The sequence below is a fragment of the Adiantum capillus-veneris genome, chromosome 12, assembly GCF_014529385.1.
Source record: "Adiantum capillus-veneris isolate H3 chromosome 12, ASM1452938v2, whole genome shotgun sequence".
Taxonomy (NCBI): domain Eukaryota; kingdom Viridiplantae; phylum Streptophyta; class Polypodiopsida; order Polypodiales; family Pteridaceae; genus Adiantum; species Adiantum capillus-veneris.
Genome location: NC_140942.1, coordinates 15312040 through 15334503, shown reverse-complemented (window position 1 = coordinate 15334503; position 22464 = coordinate 15312040). Strand labels below are relative to the sequence as shown.

Genomic DNA, 22464 nt, shown 5'->3' with positions numbered 1-22464 from the left:
TAGTACTAGGATCTCAAAGTGGATTATGGAGTTGCAAGAGTTTCAATACTCTTTCAAGGTAGAAGATAGTGTGCGTGCACAATTGGCAGGGATTCTCACTTATAGGGTACATGAGAAGGAAATTAAGGTGTCTCAAGTAAAGACCCTACCATTGCCACCACCAAAAAGTATTCCCAATGCTTTTACCTTGTTCTTTGATGGAGCTTTTCGACGAGCCACAGGGAAAGCAGGGGGAGGGCTAGTGTTGCTCAACCCAAGTGGAGAGGTGGTCATGAAAGAGAAGGTCAATCTACCAGGTTCATCAACTAGCAACAATGAAGCAGAATACGACACACTACTTCATGGTTTGAAGATGTGCATTGGCCAAGGGATAAAACGTCTCATGGTAAAGGGAGATGCACTTCTCATTGTTAAACAGATTTTAGGCATTTGGGCATGCAAGAATGAAAGCTTAAGGACAAAAGTTCATGCCATTCGTAAGATGTTTAATCAGTTTGAAGAAGTGCAACTATATCATATTCCGAGGAAACAAAATGAAGATGCCGATTTACTTGCACAACAAGCAGTTACATGTGTTGAGAGAAAAGTGCAGGTCATCATGGTGGCAGCAGCTGTCAAGCAACCGAGATACCAGGGATTGGAGTCATTGGCTCCCATTATTGGCTACATTTTGGAGGGTGAGTTTCCACAAGACTTCACGAAGGCTCAGAAGACGAGACTCATGAAGAAGGCAAGTTTCTATCTCTTCCTAGAAGGCTCCCTCTATCAAAGAGGGAAGGATCAAGTGTGCAGAAGAGTACCAACTATCCAGGAAATTCCAACCATTCTAAAAGGTTTGCATGAAGAGGCATGTGGTGGTCATTTTGCCCAAGAATCAACTGTGAAGAAGATTTTGCTTGCGGGGTATGTTTGGCCAAGCTTGCATGTGGATGTTCAACATTGGTGTAAAAGCTGTCACAATTGTCAGATAAATAAAAATAGAAGGTTGGTGCATGGCCCGAGGCAAATAGTGCTTGCAAATGGACCCTTTGAAAAGTGGGGCATTGATGCTATGGGTCCTCTGCCTAGGACAAAAAATGGTAAACTCTACATTCTAGTGGCTGTAGACTATATGACTAGGTGGGTGGAAGCTCAAAGTGTGGCAAGAATGAATGAGAGGACAGTTAGCAAGTTTGTGTACAATCACATTTGTTGCAGATTTGGCACACCTTTGGAGATTGTTTCTGATAATGGTCCAGGGTTTAGGAAGGGCTTGCTCACAGAAGTTTGTGAAGAGCTTCACATTCTACATCGTCATAGCACACCATACTACCCACAGTCAAATGGTTTGGTGGAAAAGGCTAATGGTGTCATTGCAGGAATCATTAGAAAGATGGTGCAAAACAAGACAAAATTATGGGATGACTTCTTGGATGGTGCCTTGTGGGCATATCGAACCACATATAGGGAAGCCACGGAGTTCACAACATTTCACTTGGTCTATGGTCAAGAGCCTATCGAGCTCAACATTCCAACAATGCGACTTCATGGCAAAGGAGCACAAGATGATCAAGAGGTATGGATGGATCGACTTCTTACGTTAGTGGAGCTTGAGTGGAAAAGAGAAGCAGCATATGAGTGCTACAAGAGGAAAGCCACACAAGCGAAAGAAACGCACGACAAGAAACTGAAGGACAAAGGCATCAAGGAAGGAGAGCTTGTGCTAAGGTATGACAATCGACTTGACGATCGTTTTGATGCCAAGTTTGAAACTAGATGGCAAGGGCCATACATAGTCAAGAAGGCTTTCAATTCTAGTTACTATCAGCTTATGGACTTGAATGGTAAAGAGCACTCCAGGAAGGTAAACGGGTATCGCTTGAAGCCCTATTTGAGTCGCCTTCTACCAAAGGATCTACCAAAGATCTGTCCAAAGGCCGCTGTCTCATGTAAGTATTGTTACATGAAGCATGAGTGTAACTCCAGCCAAAATTCTGAGGGGCCAAACAATGAAAATCTCATCAAGGACTCTGAAGCACTCTCTTTGGAAAAGATGCTCTATGATGGTACATGAATATACCATCATCCTGGGGGAGGGCTAATGATAGTCGTTTTTTGGCTTTCCATAGTCGCCATAGTAAGCTACCTCACCCTATCAAATCACTCAAACACTATGGCTATCCCTACCATTTCACTATATATAGGCGTGTGTGAGTTAGGGAACTTTCCCCATATTTTCTTTAAAACCCTCAGCTAGCTAGTCACTGGGCTAGTTGAGCCAAAAAAAATAAAAATAAAAATAAAAATTATAAGTATATTATGGCCCAGTTGTGTGTAAATATTTCATTGTATATAGGGCCTAAATAAAAGGATTTTTCATAATTATTTTGATATTTATTTAAATATTTCTACCTAGGTGTATGTTATTTATGCTCTGTACATTGCCTCACCATTACCACAATTTTTCTTACCATTTTTCATACTCTTTATTCCATATAGAAATATTTTCATGTAAGCTTCTCTTATATTTGGTGTAACTCCACCCCAACAAAAATCCAAAAAAACTAGTTTTATTTATGTGTATATTTTTTCACTATTGTGATTTTTTCCTTCCTACATCTATTTTGTTTTTTTTCTAAAAAATTAGAACACCAAAAATATTTATCTTTTTATGGTAGTCTCATAATGAGAGAGATTTCTTTTGACCCCTTTATATTTTTTCCACTTATATTATTTATATTTGACATGTACATATTTTTTAGACCCCTCAATATTTGATTTTCTTAGTTTTACTATTCACTTATATCATGATTTCAACAATATCTTCAATTATAGAGCTACCAAATAAGGTCAAGGGTAGGTGGCATGCATACATGCACTATGGAGGGCTCACTCTTGGAGGTATTCAAAAGAATCATCCAAAGAAGGACCCCACAAGGACCTTGTGCAGTGGAAAAAAACGATCGGTTTTGCTGAATTTTTAAAGTTCACTTGCTCTCCGAATTTGAAAAGGTGATACAAACAAAAATTGTAGCTCGTGGGCTGAACTTTTGTCTCAAATTTTTTCATATTTTTTTGAGCTACGAGTTGTGAGCTATGATTTTATTAGTGGACCCCAGTTTTCCCATGCTATGCAGCCACACTCTCTCTTCCACTTTATCATTTTCCTCTTTCACACACACTTCTCCACTCATCATCCCCACCTCTCTCACCACTCCTCTCTGCACCCTACTCACCTTCTCCTCAACCTTGAAGAATAAGAGAAACCATGGTGAACTCATACCTCCCACACACAATTCCATTCCAAAATTGACCACCTAGTCTCATTTTTCCTCCTCCAAATTACCCATATCTATCAAAAAAACCACAAAATTCAGCCTCTTCTCTTAAAAGATAGCATCATGGTGGTTGATTACTCAGCTTCAATTACCTTGTCTCTCAAGGAAGGTCAAGAGTGAAGAAAAAATGTACCGTCAAAGCTAGTGGACCGTCAACAAGCGTCAAAATTGGCCCTACTCAAGACACTTGGAGCATCAACCTTGTAAGAAATCCACCTTTTCTTACCTCTTAAGAGTTTTTCTTCCTTATTTGTATCCTACATGGATACTCCCATTGTAAATATCCAATTCCATTTGTAAATTAATACTAACTCTACTAATACTAACCCACTATGAAAAGTCCTATCACCTCCATTTCTCTCCTCTCTCTTTCCCCACCAACTTCTTGATAATTCCAAGAAAAAGAAATTAGATAAATTGCTGAAAATCTAACCCAACCATGGTTAGAGGAGTAACCCTAGCCTTCAAAATTTATATAAAAGGAGGGTGTAGCTAGCACAAAAGGGGGAGCCATAAGCAAGAGCACTATGCTATAGCTTGAGAAGCCAAGCTCAACCTCTCTAGAAGGAGCTCTTGAGTGGAAGCTCATTGTCTTATGCATGTGCATGTGTTGTAATAGGGGATTAGCAAGGGAACTCTATGCCATTGTAAGAGAGAGAGTGATAGTTCAATTGAGAGTAGGAAATCTATCATTTATCCTACTAGTGTAAGCCCAACATTTGTTGAATCAAGGAGGGTGGATTTGGACTAAGCTTGGATATTTTGTCTCCCTTCCAACGTGAAGTAATGGACAACAATGATGCGTAAGTGTCTTGGTGTTTTTTGTTAAGTTCTTGATAGCTTGTCTCTGGTGTTGTCATCAATCTAGCCATAAATCCCACATACTGTAAGAGGGCGACAGGGTGGAGAGGACTCCCCTGGCCTTAAGACAGTGATTGGGGTGGCTTTTCTTGTGATGTGTTGTTGTGAAATTTACGCAAGCTATGTTGAACAAATACTAATCTCACTTTGATTTGTCATGACAGATTTGTAAGAAGGTATTAATGCAACAAGCACCCCCTCCCCCTTTCTCTCTCTTTCTTAAATATATAGTTGTGTTTGCTTGATCATTACCGATACATTTCAAAGCAGCCCGAGCACCATCTCTCTCTCTCTCTCTCTCGTGTTTTAGTGTATGAGAGTGTTCCATTGGTGTTAGGGTTAGTGTAAATTCCTTGCTTGTTTGTGGATTGCTCTAACGATTCTCCTCTTTTGCGTCCTAGTTCGCTCTTAAACTAGGTGGTGCCCCTTGTGTAGTTGGGATTTCGCTGGGGGTTTGTTTTTTTTGGTTTGTGTTGTGTTGTGCCCCAGCCCCATTGAGCAGCACGGGAGCCTTGAAGGGTGTCTAGAGGTTGCTCTTCTTGTTGCCCGCCCCGGACTGCCTCAACGTGTTGGTATCTGTCTTGAGGTAGGTTGTACTGATTCATGTGAAGCTTAGAGGTGCTTAGTCAGTGTCCAAGCTTGTGGGAGAGGGTGGTGTTCTTTCCTGAAACAAACTTAGTAGATCCCTAGTTTCTCTAGTGAGAGTGTGAGCCAATGCTTCCGTTATTTGTGCTGCAGCATTAGGTGCAACTTGAAAACTGACTGTGATAATTACCTCGGTGACTTGAGTTACCCGATTCTCAAAGTAGAATAGTGTTGATTCTCTATTGTGAAGAGCTCCTTCCATCTTGTTGTTGTGGGTTGGTTGTAGGTTGCGGACATGGTTTTGACCTTATCCTTCTTCTTCTTGGCACTCGGCCTATGTATATCCACTGAGTTTGGTGTGTTGGTTGACTCTCCCACTGCAAATCGATTACCGTTACGCCTGGCACTCGAGCTTCGATGGAGATGCGGATTTCGTCTAGTTGTGCTTGGAGCTCTTCTTCTTCTGTCGTCCAATTAGCAAATCCTGCTAGCCATTCATCCATTCACAATATTTTAGGGTTTTCAGTCTTGTAAACTGAAGGGTTTCATGAAATGACAGGAGCAAAGCAAACCCCGAACCCCCGACGGCCTCTAAAACACCGGGGACCGAATGGCGCGCCTCGAGCCTGTCATGGTAAAGCAAACAGGGGGCACCACCTAGCTTCAGCGGCTAGGACGCAAACAACACACCACCATAACAAAGTTTTCATCCAAGAGAGATGGATGCTTGGGAGTAATGATGAAGAGGAAGGGAAATGAAAGTGAGAGAGAGAGAGAGAGAGAGTGAGGGAGGGGGTATAGCGGCTTAGTACTTAGGCACCACAGAAGGATGGCGAATCCACACACCCTTCACACATACACAACCTCACTCCAAACACAAGACTAGGTGGCGATTACGCACACCTCACATGGGCAAAAAATTGCAGGAAAACATACTCACAAAACCTCAATTTTTATTTAGAGAATAAGGCGATGAAATGGGGAGCTTAGGGTAGGGAAATGAGAAGGGAGAGAGTGGTAGAGCACATGGCGGATAGGTGGGAGCTGATGGCGAAGACTCGCACGAGGGTTATGGCCATCATCCTTCATTTAGCTGCCCTTCATCTTCCATAGCCCAAGTGTGTAGAGGTCATGCTCAAGACGAGCATGGTGATTGCGGTGATGGTGATGGTGTGGGTGTGTGTGTGCGCACTAGGCACACACAATGCATAGTGTATTCTCTGGTGATGTTGTGTGTGTGTTTAGTGTGATGGTGACCCCTCTTTATATAGGGGAGGAGGGGGGAGAAATTCTAGAATTTAGAAATGAAGAAAATCATTATCTACATAGGCCATGTGACTGTGGGCCCCACTTGTCTGGCTGTGTGTATATGTGCAAGAACAGTAGTCTCATGAGAGAGAGACTAAGAGAGAGAGATGGGTTGATGAAAAACAGTGAGAGGTGACATGGAGAATAAAGTAATTACAAGAGGGGAGAGAGGGGAGTGTGTTCAGAGGTGAATCTGTGTGCAGATGTGTGTGAACACAAGAAAAATCAGGTAACCACCCGGTGGGGATGGGTCTGTGGGCACCTTTTTCAGTGAAACTGAGTGTGTGTGAGTGTGGGGGAGGTTATTTAGCTACAAGACAAGAGACATGGCCCCCTTTAGAGAGAGAGGGGGGTATTTGGGTCATGGGATATGATAGGAGAGAGAAAGGGGGAGTGGGGTATACTATTTTGGAAGATAGGATAAGTTGCATGTGACTTAGGGTGCATTATTGGTGAGTTAGAATGCATTATTGGTGAGAGGTGGGGTAGCTTGAGGGGAGAGAGAAAGGAGAAAGGACAAGGGGAAGAGAGAGGGGGTTGAACTTTTGAGTGGAGGAGAGGAAAAGGGACACACGGCGGGGCAACAATGAAGAAAAAGGAGGCAAGGTGGGGATGGGTTGCCCCGCAGGCATGAGGTGGCCTATTTTACCTTTCTCATATATTTACATAATCATACTTTATTTTTTTTTCTTACTTTTCCAATGCCTTTTATCACTCCTTTCCTAAGAGGAGGTTTTCATGGGGTGGGGACGAGAGAAGAGGGGTATGGGAGCTTGGCTTGTGAAAAGCCCCCATCAATAGCACAAGTGAATGTGATCTATATCAAGGGGATCATATGGGTGGGAATCAAAGGACTCTCGGACAACATCTTGATTGCAAGCATAGATACAATGGATATGCTCGCATTGATGACTCTTACAAAGACACAGATCATGAAGGGAGCTTGACCTTGCTTCTAGATTGATAAAAGAAGAAGAACTCAGAAGGAGTAGCGATTGTAGACAAACAATTTCTAGTAATGACAAAGATGATGAATGGAAAGACCAAACCAAGAGGGATGGAATGAAATCACATCTTCATTGAATCCTCCTCACCTAAGCAAAGGGTAGTGGAGCATTCTCTTGCCCAAGTGATTGTTAGGGATTGGGATTCTTAAGCTAGTGAAAATAAAGATTAGAGAATGTTGATTAGAAAATGCTAATCACTAAAACATAAAAGTATAACAACAATCCTAGATAGAATAACTTGGAGCTCTGATACCACTTGATGGGAATGGGATCGTGCTAGCTATGGTGGATGAAAAAGAAGCATCGTCCACACAAGTGAGTATGTGTTGACTAGATTATCACTCAAGCAAGTTAGGTTCCAAGATCAATTAACTTGGACTCATAAGCACGATCTTGAGTATTTGCAAAGCCATGAAAAGCTCACAATAAACAAGGGATATGTAATGCAAAATAGACTTGTTTTATTCATTCATGAAATGAGCTTTAAGTATCTCTACAGCCTTGCACCAGTGCACATGGGATAATTCCTTCTTTCTTCTCCTTGACTCATACTCTAGCACACTGGGACAAAGCTCACACCTTATACAATGTACCAATGATAGCACACTGATGGTAAGTTCAAGCTCAAGGTCTCTCTCTCCAAACTTACACTCTTTGGGATAAGTGCCCATTGTCGTCATCATCATCTTTAGATCTTTTGCAATTTTGGCTAGCATGGTCAGCATGGCGATTGTCATTGTCGTGTTGCTCATGTCTTATGTGATGGCCATCATGTTGATTGTCGTATTCACTTGTGTTATCATCTTGACCATGTCTACCCTGGTTCCTATCAATGCATCAATCATGTCTGCTGCGATCTCATCATCATAGCTTCTCTGATTTCTACCATTAGCACCCCCTCCTCTCCATCTGAGCTAATACGATAAGAGCCATTTTGACTTCTTTGTTATTCATTTGACCATCCATCAGGCTGTTGTAGGTGAGCATGTTTGGGATGCACCCCCTTCTTGGGCTTTCATCAAGCCATCCATTATGTTGTTGTAAGTGACCATGCTTAAGATGCACCCTCTCTTCTCCGTCTGGGATGCACCCCATTCCTGGGCTTTCATCAAGCCATCCATTAGGTCGTTGTAGGTGACCATGTTTAAGATGCACTTTTCTTCTCTATCTGAGCCAATACTACAGCAAGAGCCTTGTCGACTTCCTTGGCCTTCACCACGCCATCCATCAGGTTGATGTAAGTAACCACATCTATGATGCATCCCATCTTCTCCACTGTGGCCACCAGTATGACAAGAGCCTTGTCAACTTCCTTGGCCTTCAACAAGGCATCCATTAGGCTGATGTAGGTGATCACATCTTGAGTGAATTTTCAATTATTTAAGCATCACTACAAAAATATTCTTGCCAACTTAATTAGCCTTTGGGAATGCCGGATATGGTCTTCATTCCTCTGTAGTCATGCACCAGAGAGAATAAAAATTGAAAGGCGAGCTTCAGCTTCCCTGCTTTTAGAAGGTTATAATATATAAGAATGGTGCAAGTGATGGCATCTACCTTGATTCCCGTTTGGTCAAGGAGAGCCAAAGCCTGGCCTAGAAACTCTGTATATGACCTTCACAATGCTATGACTTGAGAAGAGTACCAGCGGGGCTATGATCAAGCATGACATGTAGAAGGGCAGGAGTACAGCCAGAGGACAACAAGCCTACAAGGGCATGTGAAAGAAGAGGTGTTTGGCATAGAAAGGAAAGCCTTCCTCACCCAGTTGTCTAATGACGGTAGTGAAAAGAACTGGGACAGGAAATGAGCACAAGGCCGGCCACCACATGTATGTGAGCTGAGCTGAACCAAAATTTGCGTGGGGGCACCACATTTGGTATAAATATCGACCAAAGCACCTCTAAGCACAACATGTTTCTCCAATAGGTCGCCATGCTTATCAACCTCATTATGAATATTCTTGCTCAATGTAATGCCTTGCACTATTTCAATGATTGCACCTGGAGCGACGGGCTTTTTACTTTGCATATGGTGAAAACATATACAAAATTCCACAGGCCTACAAGTTACATGCATAGGTGATTGCATTTAAGCGGCATGGCCCTTTTTACTTTCCTACTGAAAATAGTCCAGAGCTTACTTGCCACATCCATGTTGGCTATATCACACAATCAACTCGCTCCAAGAGACGACATCCTGGGTAGGGAGGTCATCCAACAGTCCTTCCTTTCATCAGGCCCACACTGGCTGGTATACCTTTGTGCGGTCTAGTGACCAATCCAACCCTTGTGATCCCTATTGCCCCTAGCCTCATCTCAATCCCTATTATGCAACCCCAACGTTGGCCCTCTAACTTGTGTCTTTTGCCTGCTAGAACTGCCACTAGAAATACCTCTCATTCCTCGCAGTCATCAAAGAGCCGCTTTGCCCGCCCTTAGAGCCACTTAGAGCTTCCCAAAATCCTAGAGATTTCTAGCCATGCTCCTGTTGCACGTATCCTACAATTAGTGCATTCCAAGAGACGACATTCCAGACAAGAAACTCCTCAAGCATTTTTTGTGCTTTCATAAGCACACCACATTTGGCATACATATCGACTAAGGCAATCAATACATGTGGTCACTTAAATTCCGACGCCAAATTACCATCGTCAATGGCGGGCATCCGTATATATGTAGGTCAGTATGGAGGGAGATGCAGTTTTTTAAAAAAATCATTTTTAAATTTCCGATGGTTGTTCCGATGTATCTTTTGACGCCTGTTCCAATGCACTTTTCGACGCGTGTACTGATGCCTGTTCCGATGCCTTTATCGATTTTTGTACCGTCAGACCCTGCAAAAAACGAACCCACGGGATTTTCCTGTGCATTTCTCTTATTCTTGTGCCTTTTCTCTTGCTCTCTTCCTCCTCACCTCTTACAGATCTGGTGCAAAACAAGTTTTCGGAGGTGCTAATCTATCTCCTAGACTACTGCATAGCACTAAGGTGAGATTGTTTTCAAGTTTACTTGCAGGTTTTGGGTTTAGGGTTTAACGTGGTATGTGTGTGCATTTTTGTAGGTTTGAGGATGTTTACAACACCTTTTCTTGCTCAAATAGGCCGCATGTAAGTGCTTGAACTTTTAATGCATATTAAATTTATTTAAATTAAAATGTATATTGATTAAAAAAATCATGCTTTAAACTTTCAATGCTTTAAAAGAAATTATGGTTTGTGTTGTGAAATTTCGTTTTGCATTAGGAAAAATTCCGTTTTGGTTTATGAAAAAATCTTGTTTTGAAGAAATTTCGTTTTTAATTATGTCGTTTTTGAAACTATGCGATTGATGAGGTTTAGGTTTTAGTTTTTGGTTAGGTTTAGTTTAGGTTATATGTTAGGTTAGGGTATATATAGGTTATATGTTAGGTTATGTTAGGTAAGGTTGGGTTAGGTTAGCTTATAGGTCATTATTTATGTTAGGTTAGCTTATAGGTTAGGTTCTATATTAGGTTTAAATTAAAGGTTAAATTAAGTTATAAGTTACGTTTTAGGTTATAGGATAGGTTAGCTAGATTATAGGACAAGTTTAGGCAACAAGTTAGGTTATAGGTTAGGTTAGGTTAAGTTATAGGTTGTACGTAAAAAGTTAGGTTACATTATATGTTAAGTTAACTCATGTTTAGGTTATAGATGGACGTTGTGCTCAGACAGTGAGAACTTATATACTTTTATGTTAATTCAAACACTTATTGTTGAAACGTCCAAACATGACCATCTACTAGCGTCTAAACCATAACCCTCTAACCCTATTAGCAGATTGAAATGGCCAAATGCTACACTAATTGGATTTGGAGCGACCAAATCAAAAGTTGCCAAACCTAATTAAGCGGATTTACTTAGCCTATCCTAACGCTCCAAATATAGTAATGTATTAGCGGCCAAAACAAAAGTAGCTAATCTAAAGCCGATAACCCTTATCAGCTATCCCTAAGTAGACTAAATGGCCTAACGATACCTAATATGTTTTAGAGCGCTTTACCTTAGCGGCTTTACATAGTGTGCCCTAATCAACCGTCCATCATGGTGCATCATCTATTAGCGGCCAAACCAGAATCCATAAAACCCTAAGTGGCTAGCCCTAAGAAGATTGAAATGGAAAAATGCTATACTAATCCAATTCGGAGCGGCCAAACCTAGGCAACTTTACATAGCGCACCCTAACACTCCAAAATACGGCCATCTATTAGCGACTAAACCAACACTAGTCCTAAGACGCTAACCCTAGGTGGCTAGCCCTAAGTGGATTGAAATGGCTAATTTCTATCCTAATTCAATTTGAAGAAGCCTACCATAAGCAGCTTTACACACCATAACATAAGTTCTAACTATCCGAACACAACGTCCATCTATTAGCGACCAAACGAAGATGATTTGTGTACTTCTAAAAATGCAAAGGGACTTTGATTAGGTTAGATTATAGGTTAGGTTTAGGTTTAAGCTAGGTTAGGTTAGGTTAGGTTTAGGTTTTAGGTTAGGTTAGATTATAGGTTAGATTAGAGCTAGCGGCAAATGAATAGTAGAAAAAACGCAAACGGACTTCGAAGATGACTCGTGTACTTCTAAACATGCAAACGGACATCAGTTAGGTTAGGTTAGGTTATAGGTTAAGTTTAGGTTATAGGTTAGGTTAGGTTAGGCTAGGTTTAGGTTATAGGTTATGTTAGATTATAAGCTAGGTTAGAGCTAGCGAAAAATAGCAAATGGACTTCAAGAATGACTCGTGTACTTCAAAAAACGCAAACGGATCACTTCGATTAGGTTTTGTTATAGGTGAAGTTATAGGTTAGGTTTAATTTGGTTATAGGTTAGGCTAGAAGCACACAAACTTAAAAAACACTAATATATAGTCATTGACCTGGTCCTAATCTCTGTGCACCTCTAGATCGAGGTGTGCGGGGATCGGACATGAGATTGTTAGAGCTCGAGCTAGAAGCAAATGGGACTTCCAAAGTGCACACAGACTTCAAGAACCTTAATATATAGTCATTGACCAATAAAGACGAGATTATTACCATGTGGTCCTAATCTCCGTGCACCTTTAGACCGAGGTGTGCGGGGATCGGACCTAGCTAGAGAATGTGAGGTTGTCATGTACTTAATAGTGTGAAGTTATAACAACTAGAGTGTTTTCATTATTTGTTGCATCATTGGTAGATAAAGTATGGATGATAGGATGGCGTGTCCTTGTGCGCATTGCCAGCATCAAATCTTTCAAAAAACAAAAAATCTACGACCAACACATACAAAATCACGGTCTCCTTCCGATTGAGCAACTACAAGATCTATGTTATCGATCTCATGGTCTAGAGACTGAAGGTTAAACTTCGCAAGTAGATATTACTCCAACTTTATCCCAGAGAAGACGACTTTCAAACAAGTAGCCATCGATTGAGTCCTCCCAACCAATACCTGATGTGACATTTCAAAAGTAGAGATGGAGCAGATGTTGGACGCATTCTTTGACATGGAGCCCATCATTGAAAACATAGATGATGACAACATTGAATGCAATACTGCAGATCAACCTCTGTCATCCCGTTCATATCGATGGCATGATAGCAACGATAAAGAGGGTGAGATGATGCAAAGTCTTGCACGCATGACGCTTTACAGTGGTGCAAAGATTTCAGTTCTCCGTACCGCGTTGGCAATGCTTAATTTGCAGTCGGTCTGATGTCTCAGTCACAGAGCTTTTCAGGTAAACATATTGTATCCTAAGCATGATAGAGTGAAAATTACAGTTCAATAATGTGATCAAGGGGCTGACTTGTTGATGTAACGACAGGTTGCTCAATGAGAAAATCTTGCCAGAAGGGAATCACATACCCCCTACCCATCCAGCCGCTAAAAAGCTTCTTACTAATTTGGGCTTGGATTATCGCAAAATACATGCATGTCCTAATGATTGTATACTTTTTCACAATGAGTATGCAAATTTGGAACAATGTTCCAATTGTGGATCGAATAGGTACAGGGAGGACACACAAGGAAAATTTATCCCTACAAAGCTGGCATGGTTGGACGTAGAGGAGTGGATGGGGATTGCACAAGAAACACAAGACAATCCTGAAAGATTTCAGCAGCAGAGAGATGCAGCCAGAGCACGTTTGGAGTCTGCTAGAGCATCACATTTCGGGAGTGGAGGCTAAAATACGCTTCGACATGAGTTTGTAAGTATTATATGTATCCTTTAAATTATTGAAAATATATATGTTATTTAAAGATTTATCTAATGACTAAACCATAATTTTGTAGAAAGTTGCCGTGAAGCGCCCTCCGACACGCCGAGACGAGAAGTATGGGTACAAGCATGGACCTGTGGCCCTTTTGACGCAGCTACTGTAGAAGGAGGGAGAGGACGTTGACTGGGAGGCATTACCGTGAGGGTCTTCTTGATACAGTTTTACCCAATCATCTTTATACAGTCTTCTTGGTATAGTCTTTTTTGTAGTTGTGATCTTCTTGATACAGTCTCACTCAGTGATTGTTTGCATATGTAGAGTTTTGTAGTGGTTATGTTTATGGTTTATGGTATGGAACAAATGTTATGGTTAAGGTTTGGTAGTCAAGTTAAGGTTATGGTTATGGTTGTGCAATGATGGTATGGCTGTTATAATTATGGTATAACAAGCAAGTTATGATAATGGTTATGGTATGGCAAACCGGTTATGTTTATGCGTTTATGGTTTTGCAGTTTTTGACTCATGTTTTATTAATGGTTATAAAATCTTTATGCCGTTATGTCATGATCAAAATTTTGATTTTGTGGTTATGTTATTCTTACAATTTTGTTAAATGTCATACACTCGCTCTTTAGCGTCAGCTTGTAGGTGGAGTGCAGTTGCTTGTCCACTCTTCCTTTGGGTAGAGAGGGTTGTTTTCTTTTGGTGCAGTACATGCAGCATCGGTTCCTAACCCTCTCTGTTCAAAAGAAATTTGCAGATCTGGTCATCGGTACAGAGTACGGAATAGGTGCCGATTTATACCTCAAAAAAAGCATCGGAATATTCTTTACAATTTTCGGCGGTTATTTCATTGTGTTTTACGACGATCATTTCATAGTTTATTACGATGCAAGATATACCGGTACTTATACTGACGTCACAAAACCGTTGTCTCGATCTCCCAAAGTTTAGTTCAACGCTTTTTAGTTCTAAAGCTAACTTTATCTCGTCGGTATCTGCACCGATTTCTGCACGACGTGTTGTAGTGAATTTTCACGTTCATAGCAGCATTTTTCATAGAGCCACATGCCTTCAAGATGCTAAAGAGAGGCCCTTGCTTTGCATTTGTTGAAAACAAATTAGAGCTTTCTCGCCCTGCCCCTGTGGGGCTGTTCAACCACTTTTGGTGCTCTCTAAAGCACACCTCATTTAGCAAATATGTCAACCACGCATTGCTAAGCATGACATATTTTTACAACAGCCCCTGACTAATAATATCAATGTGAATTTTTATGCCCATATTAGCATCTTGCGTAGAGCCACATGCCTTCAAGATACACGCAGATTGCAGCAGGAGAGAGGCCCTCACTTTGCATCCGCTAAAAATAGCTTAGAGTAATCTGGCCCTACTTCTGTTGCATTTATCCCGCAATCAATGCACTCCAAGAGACGACATTCTAGTCAGGAAGCTTCTCATGCACTTTTTGTACTTTTTGAAGTGCACCACATTTGGCATACATATCGAATAAGGCATTGCCAAGCACGCCATTATTTTGCAACAACCCATGACTAATAGTCAATTTTTAACCCATATTAGCATCCTGCGAAGAGCCACATGTCTTCAAGATGCATGCGTAGGTGATTTCATATGGATAGAGGCCATCACTTTGCCTCCACTGGAAACAACGTAGAGCCTTTTGTCCCTGCTCATGTTGTGCATATCCCGCAAGAGACACCATTCCGGACAGAAGCTCCTGAAGCTGCTTTTTGAAGAGTGCACCGTATTGACCAAGGCAGTGCCGAGCACGAAATTTATTTTGAACACGCTTGTCCTCTGCATTCTTTGGTGCGACGAAAGGAGACAACGTTGTTTTTTGCATGAAACTCGCGCTAAATGTAGCCTCTACCTTTTACCGTTTCCTCTCCAATCAACCAATGCCAAGTGGCATGCCTCTCCTTTCTCTATTTTGCAAATAAATTGATGCGGCGTTTGAGCATGCAAATGCTAATTGATTTCGTGTAACTAGATGACATCATGGTTTCAGGTGCATGGCTGACATTAGGAACACGTCGACACCTGACAATTGCAACTAAGAGGGAGCTTGGCAGTTCTGAAAGTCGTCAGCAACAACGTAACGACGATGCTATTTTTATTCGGAGATTTTGAATGCTAATGAAGTAAAAACGTTGTTGTGCTAGACAAGTAATAAAAAGCAAACTAGCGGGTGAAGGATCCATTGTCGACAACATGACGGACGAATTACTAGAGCGCAAAGCTGTACAGATGAAGCCGCAGGAAGATCGATCTGTCCTCCGCCCCACAACCAGAACCAGTGCGTATTATATGAAGACATTCGCAAGCAGGTGAACTTCCAGACCAATTTCTCGTACTACAACTTCCTCGTCATCGGCCTCCTCAGGTATCCCTCTTGCAGCAATATCCCCAGCCGCAGTGCCTAATCCTGCTTCCCCTCCACGTTCTGTACCCACTCCTACTTTGCCTCCTCCACCAAAGTAGGCCACCGAGACCAATATCCTCAACTGCAAGCTCATGCACCACAATCACACGATGAGCACCATCACCATCAACATCCACAATGCCCACATTTTCTCTAGCGAGGATGAAAGCAGTGGCTTGAATCCGCCACGCTCGCCTCCATATAGAGTCCCGCCTTTACCCGATGATCCATTCGTGGAAGCAATTGGAATTTGCACCGCTGCAGATGATGACTGCAACTTATACTCATCATTTATGGGCACCGGCGCACATATTGAGAGCTCGATGTCCTCTTGTTGCTTCTCTACTCATTTGGACGGTCTCTTATCTCGACAGGACACTGATGCACACACAACTAGATTTTACCCATGTTTAGAATGTTGGTCAATATCCCCTCATCATCATGAGTTCAAGTTAGCAGATCATCATCAGGGAGTCAGTACAACCTCCCCTTCGAATAGCACTACAGACCATTTGACTTTCTCTTCCCTCTCAACGCCGCGCTCCAATGTTAAGCTGCTGCGACGTACGAAAAAATCCTCTCAGACCCAATATCGTTGTTTGTTGAAGAATTGCCAATTCCCAGACATTGTCCCTTCTACTTGACCTTCACTTCCCGGTCGTTATAGTCATAAGCTGGCTTCTCAACAAACTTTAAAGGTATGAAAAACTTTGACAAACTTTTCACTATTCTCCTTTCCTTAATTCTGTAATTTAGAATTCGATCGAGGGTCCCATAGTTCTAGGAGTCGAATAAATTATGACACAAAGCATTGGTATTATTGTTGCAGGAAAAAACCTTTTGCAAGATCTGCACTTGATATTGCTAACCCAATGAAGGATAAAAACACATCATCATCAACCACTGTCTTCAGAATATGTGCCTTTTAATGCACCTTTGAACATTCAATTGTACTCGTCAAAAGATTGTATCACGATGTTTTATTAATGCACACATGAGGACCTTATAGTATAATCCACTTAAAAGGGTACCAACGACATTGGTCTAGCGACGCTTTTGAAGAAAATTTCCTCGTTTGTATAAGCATCAATATCACGGTTGGTATATATACTGACTCAGACCAACATTTATGTTGACGTCATTTTGGACAAAAAAATTGAAACACATGCAAGCACATTTTGAGGAGAGAGAGAGAGAGAGAGAAACCCTTTCTCCTATCTTCTCATCTCCCTCCTTCAAACATACATATATCACCACGCACGCGCGCACGCGTGTACACACACACACACACACAAAAATTTTCACTGGACAAAAAAGCTTAGGTGATGATTATTTGAGAAGCCCTTCATCTACATCTCTATTATGCCGCCCATTACATGATCACACAAACAGCTGTCACAGTAGAAGCAGGTGTTTGGACGCTCAGCTAAAGGTAGGATACGAGTCGCCAAGACTACCCCATATTCCCGAGTGCGGGGAGTACTGTTAAAATATCCTCTTAGTTGATGACCATAACTACGATATAAGAAAATCTTATGAGAAGGTAGAAATTGGGCTAGCAGGTATAACCAATCTGAAAAACCTGGCTTTATTGAATATTCTATGTAATAATATTGTGGCCCTAGGCCCAGTGCCTCAACAACCATCGCCAATCGGATATTGTTTTTGAAATGCTCACGACCCCAAAGAGTCACTCGCGTCACTCGGTCCTGATAGTTCCACCACTTAGTTTGGAAAACTGAGGTTCCTAACTGCAGAAACAAATGAAGTTCATAACGGAGTAAGGTTGCTCTCCAAGTAGATGTACTTGACAGATAAAGATGTGCAGTTGCTATGGAAAAAACCTGTTCTTGACTGTATGCCATAATTTGTTAGATATTCCGGGTAAGTAGATTAGCTGAAGATGCTAAACTCCGGAAATGTTACTCTAGACTTGGTTTTTGTAAGAATATCACCCATCCTTTATAGACCCACTTTTTTTTGACTCCTAGACCAGATTGGAAAGAAAATAGATTACCCAAAACTGATTATACTCTCACCGTTAAGATCGGCACATATTTTACCCTAGTAGATAATTGAATGACATAAAGCTTACTATAGGGTTGGGAAGTAGGTGTAAACCTGCTATTTAAGATCATCCGAGGCTTAATACAATAAACTCGTAACAAATTTACGGACCAGGTATCGACTATGGGAATAGATTGCTATCTATTGCAATTGGGTATGTGGTGTACAATATGAGTTGTCCGTGCATTTAACTTTATACTATTTGTTCATTGTTCAAAAAATGCTATGTAGCAGGGTTTGTTACACTGGGTATGCAATGTAGCTGGAGTTGCTTCGGAAAATTTACTTTGGACTCGGTATTTTGTAAAATATCACTTTCTCTTTTATGAACCCACTTTACGACTCCGAGACCAAAATGGAAATTAAAAAAAACTACCCAATAGTGGTTAAATCTCTCACCTTTTAGCATGACATGAGCTTACTGTATGGTTCGGGGAATTATATGAGAACAGATGGGCATGGTCTTCCAAGGCTGGATGCAATAACTCCGACCGGGTGTAGACTATGGGAATACATAGTTATTTGGGGCCATGAGGTGGCGGACAATATGGCCTGTCCTTGCATGTAACTTAAAATTATCTTTACCTTTTTTAGGATAAATTAAAAATGCTATGTTGTTGGTTTTTTATTCCCTGCATTAAGTGATCGTGCCTCCTACTGCACGCTACCGCCTGTACTGTGGGGTGGGTCTGCAGAGCTGATTGGGTGAGCAGAATTAGCGCGAAAGGGCCTGTATCTACTAGATCTCTGGTTGGGGGTAATCCTTGAGGATTTGCCCTCATTTAGCGACCTCGATTGTAGGGACTGGTACAATTGGGTGTCGCGTCTTCTCCAGATGGCATCAACTTGTATAAATTACTCACAAGGTGAGTACTCATACTCACTTAGCGGTGTTTTTTCGTTTTCACCTCTCTGTGTGTGAGTTCAATACTGTGTGAGTGATTATCTGTTGAAGCTGTGGGCTCAACATGCCAAAAAAATATGAGAAGACGATTGTGGAGGTTTCCTCTGATCCTAATCTACAGGTTAACATAAATCTGTTCTGCTCTTTAAGCTGTTGAAAGATTGTATAGTCGGAAGATCTGGCTGTAGCTTATTTCTTTGGAAAATGGAAATTTTGGAAATTTGCTCAATCTGTCCTTTTTGTAAAAAGAACAAGGCTCTGTAAATCTGTTTCGTTCTTGTTTATGGTATGTATCTCATATTGCTAAGAATCATTGGGAATTTTACTATTGGTTTACTTAATAACAGATGTGAAGTAGTGATTCTCTAATAATGTTAGATTTCCGTGGAAAAAGCGGTGTGGCAAATAATGGTTGGGTTCTGAAAAACGGTTTTTTAGCTGAGATTACTGCCAAGTTTCAATGGTATGCTAATGAATGACTCTACTGATTACTATGGCATGCTGTCTAAATGGAAATTGGTATTTCTATGAGGTTTTTTTTACTTTCCAAAAGAAGGTAAGCACTTTTGTAGTGGGTACTTCAGGGCTCTGAATAAATGCTGGAATTTCATAAAATAAGTTAACTAAAAAATAAACTCAAAACAGTGAGCCTCGGTAAGTTGAAAAACAAATTGAATTAGTACTCTAGATAATGGTACAGATCTTGGACGGATTTTTTTAGAACAGAGGTGGATTGGGTATGTAAGATAGATAGATATGTAGCTATAGATGTAAAGAGAGCAAGATAGAGAGAGGTAACGTCAAGAGGTAGACAACATTAAGATAGATATAAAACGGAAAAAGTAGTTGGATTTTGAGTTTGAGAGATAGAGTGTTAGATAGTAGAAGGTGTTTAATTTAGACGTAGAGAGATAGAGATTGGAATTAGTGATGAAGAGAATGAAAGTGATGAGATCATAGAGTCAAGGAGGCATGGAGAATATAAGGTGGAAAAATAGAAAAAAAGAGAGGTAGATATATAGAGAAAAATTGAGGTAGACATAGGTACATAGAAAATACGAGATAGAAATAGATACATGTATATATTGATGTTAACCCTCGTGGCTCACGGACACCCTATCGCCTACGACGGACACTGTAACCATATTCTGTATTATTTAGAGTCAGGTACCAGGCTTGTCGGACCAATAGGGAAAGGTAGAGTGATCGCCGATGAGAGGCGCACTTTAACTTGGACATTCAAGAGATTAGTTGGTTAAGCATGGGCACCCAAGTGTGAATGGGGTGAGCTCCTATAAAAGCCAACTAAACCTAATTTTTACTCATTCTCTCATTTGTGCAATAGAAGAGTGCTCTTGCTCCATCTCCATCTCCATCTTCTTCTTCTTCACCTCCTTGTGTGTGTGTGTGAGAGAGAGAGAGAGAGAGGGAGAGTGTGTGTGCGATCGAGCATTACGAAGGCAGGACGGCGGCGAAGCGGTTGAGCGCGGCACGACTGCAGCTTCTTCTTCATCGCGGCGAGGAATCCACCACGAAGGCGAGCGTGGAGCGGTGAGTGACACACCCTTTGTTCTCTTGAGCTTCCTAGTTTAGGCTTGTTGTGTGCTTGGAGCCGTTTGTGGCTCGCACACGGTGTATTGGCAAGTCCCTTGCTTCGACAGTGCGGCAAGGAGCGCACATTTTTGGTGCCGGTGCCAGGGATATGCCCTACACTAAGCTCAGTTAGCACTTTACACTTCCTTGTGGTGCAATTTCTATCATAGGAAAGGCAGGGAAGGAGTGTGTGGAGATTTCTGTTTTTTGCGTTTTCTGCATTTGCTGTCAAGTTTCAATTTCTGCTATTGTCTGCGTTTTTTCAATTTCTGCAATTTTTGCATTTTCAAGTTCGGCGTTTTCAATTTCTGCAATTTTCTGCATTTCTGCGTTTTTTCAATTTTTTGCATTTCTGCATTTTCAATTTTTGTACTTTCTGCAATTTCTGCGTTTTCAATTTCTGTATTCTGAAAAAAAAAATTACTAAAAAAAAAGAAAAATAAAAACGAGAGTGAGCGGGCGGCGAAATTTTTCGAAAATAAAAAACGTGAGTTATAAAAACGTACGGGTTGGTTTGTATAAAAGATAGATCGGGATCGGGATCATTTTCCCAAGCCCAAGCCCAGGCCCAAGCCTCAGTCCTCAGTCTTATGATATATACTAGACTCACTCTTATATATATACCCTACTCCCTCAAGAGAGAATGAGAGCATGTGGGACAAGTCCTCCACTCTCCTCCTTTCTCTTCCCACTTGCACCCTTAGACTTTCTAGTTTGGGCCTAGTTTCCTACTGGAAATTGACAGTTTTAGGGATTCCGAGGGCATAGAGTGACCAAACGGAGGGCTGTAAAGCACGGCACGACCCTCTGACCGATACGCTCGTTTCGAGCTATCACACGGCCCATTCCACGACACGCTCTAAAAAATCTAGCAAAAAAACAAACAAAAAACACGCTAAAAACTAGTCACAAGGCCTCCTAGAGCAGCTTTTTGACACCTTAGGGTATCAAAAGCACATGCACTTACGCTCTGGGCGGGTGCTAGAACACGAGCATATTGAGGGTGCCTCTGTTCATACGGACACCCATTACCCATCCACGATAGGCTCTAGACCCTCAACGTGGACACAAGGTAGCACCACCCAAGACCCTAAAATAGCCGCTAGTGATTCCTCCTCCGACTCAGAAATCATGGAAGCATACCCTACCCAAAACACTGAGAGAGAAGGCCATGCACCTCCCGAAGCTCCACAACCTAGTACTAGTATGTTTAGCCGTTTCATGGAAACATTAGGTAGAGCTACTCGCTCGGAATCTGATGCAAATGAAGCACACGAAGGGGGTGGGGAAGTGGACTCTCCTTTCACATCGCACGTGGACCCCACACCCCCAAAGAGTGTCCATGTGGATATCCTGCCAACTTCTTACCAAGAAGGCCCTGTTGAGCTGCCTCCTTCAGAAGTTCCCTCTAGAGTACCATTGGTGACAAGTAAAACCACGGGGAGCAACATTGCTTCTACCTCACAAGAAACCGTTAACACGTCGACTCTAGAAGGATTGTTCATTAATGATCATTGGACATACGACCTCCACACTGAGGTGTTGACGGATCTACACTCTGGCCACGCCTACCATGTAGGATGGATAGAGATTGTACAATCCACCTCTAGTGCCACGAGCATCGAAGATCAACAGAAAATGATCTGTAATGTTATCCATGGCATTATTCGATCTGAAAGGCAAAACCGAGGGGTAAATATACTCTCAACTGGCCCCATGAGATTTCTGGATACGAGCAAGGCTCAACAACCTACTCTATCACAAATGGAGACTCCTCTAATGAGCCCCATGGACCCATCTTACGTCATTTCACCTGGGGTCTCTATGCAATCTGAGCCTCCGAGCGAAAACTTTAGCTTCCCTAACTTAGCTCAACCCTCTATTAAGGAAAACACAGTGCTCACTCCAGGGATAGGCCTGACAGAGAATGTACCGATGACATCTACGGTTAGCGCAGTGCCACTACCTAGTGTCATAGTACCTAATATGGGGCCTCGACCATATGTGCCTCTAGCCCCTTATGCACACATGGCCCCCACACCTCCAATTGTACCACTTGCTTACGCTCCTCGAGTGCCGCTCCCTAGCCCTTATCCAAGTGGACCTATGCCCGGTTATGTTCCATATCCTGCATCATCCACACATATGCCAAGACC

General features: G+C 41.8%; 1 pseudogene; it reads right to left on the bottom strand.

The window, feature by feature from the left end:
• Positions 1–22464, bottom strand: part of LOC147445344 (uncharacterized) — a 148766-nt pseudogene that overhangs the window by 85270 nt on the left and 41032 nt on the right.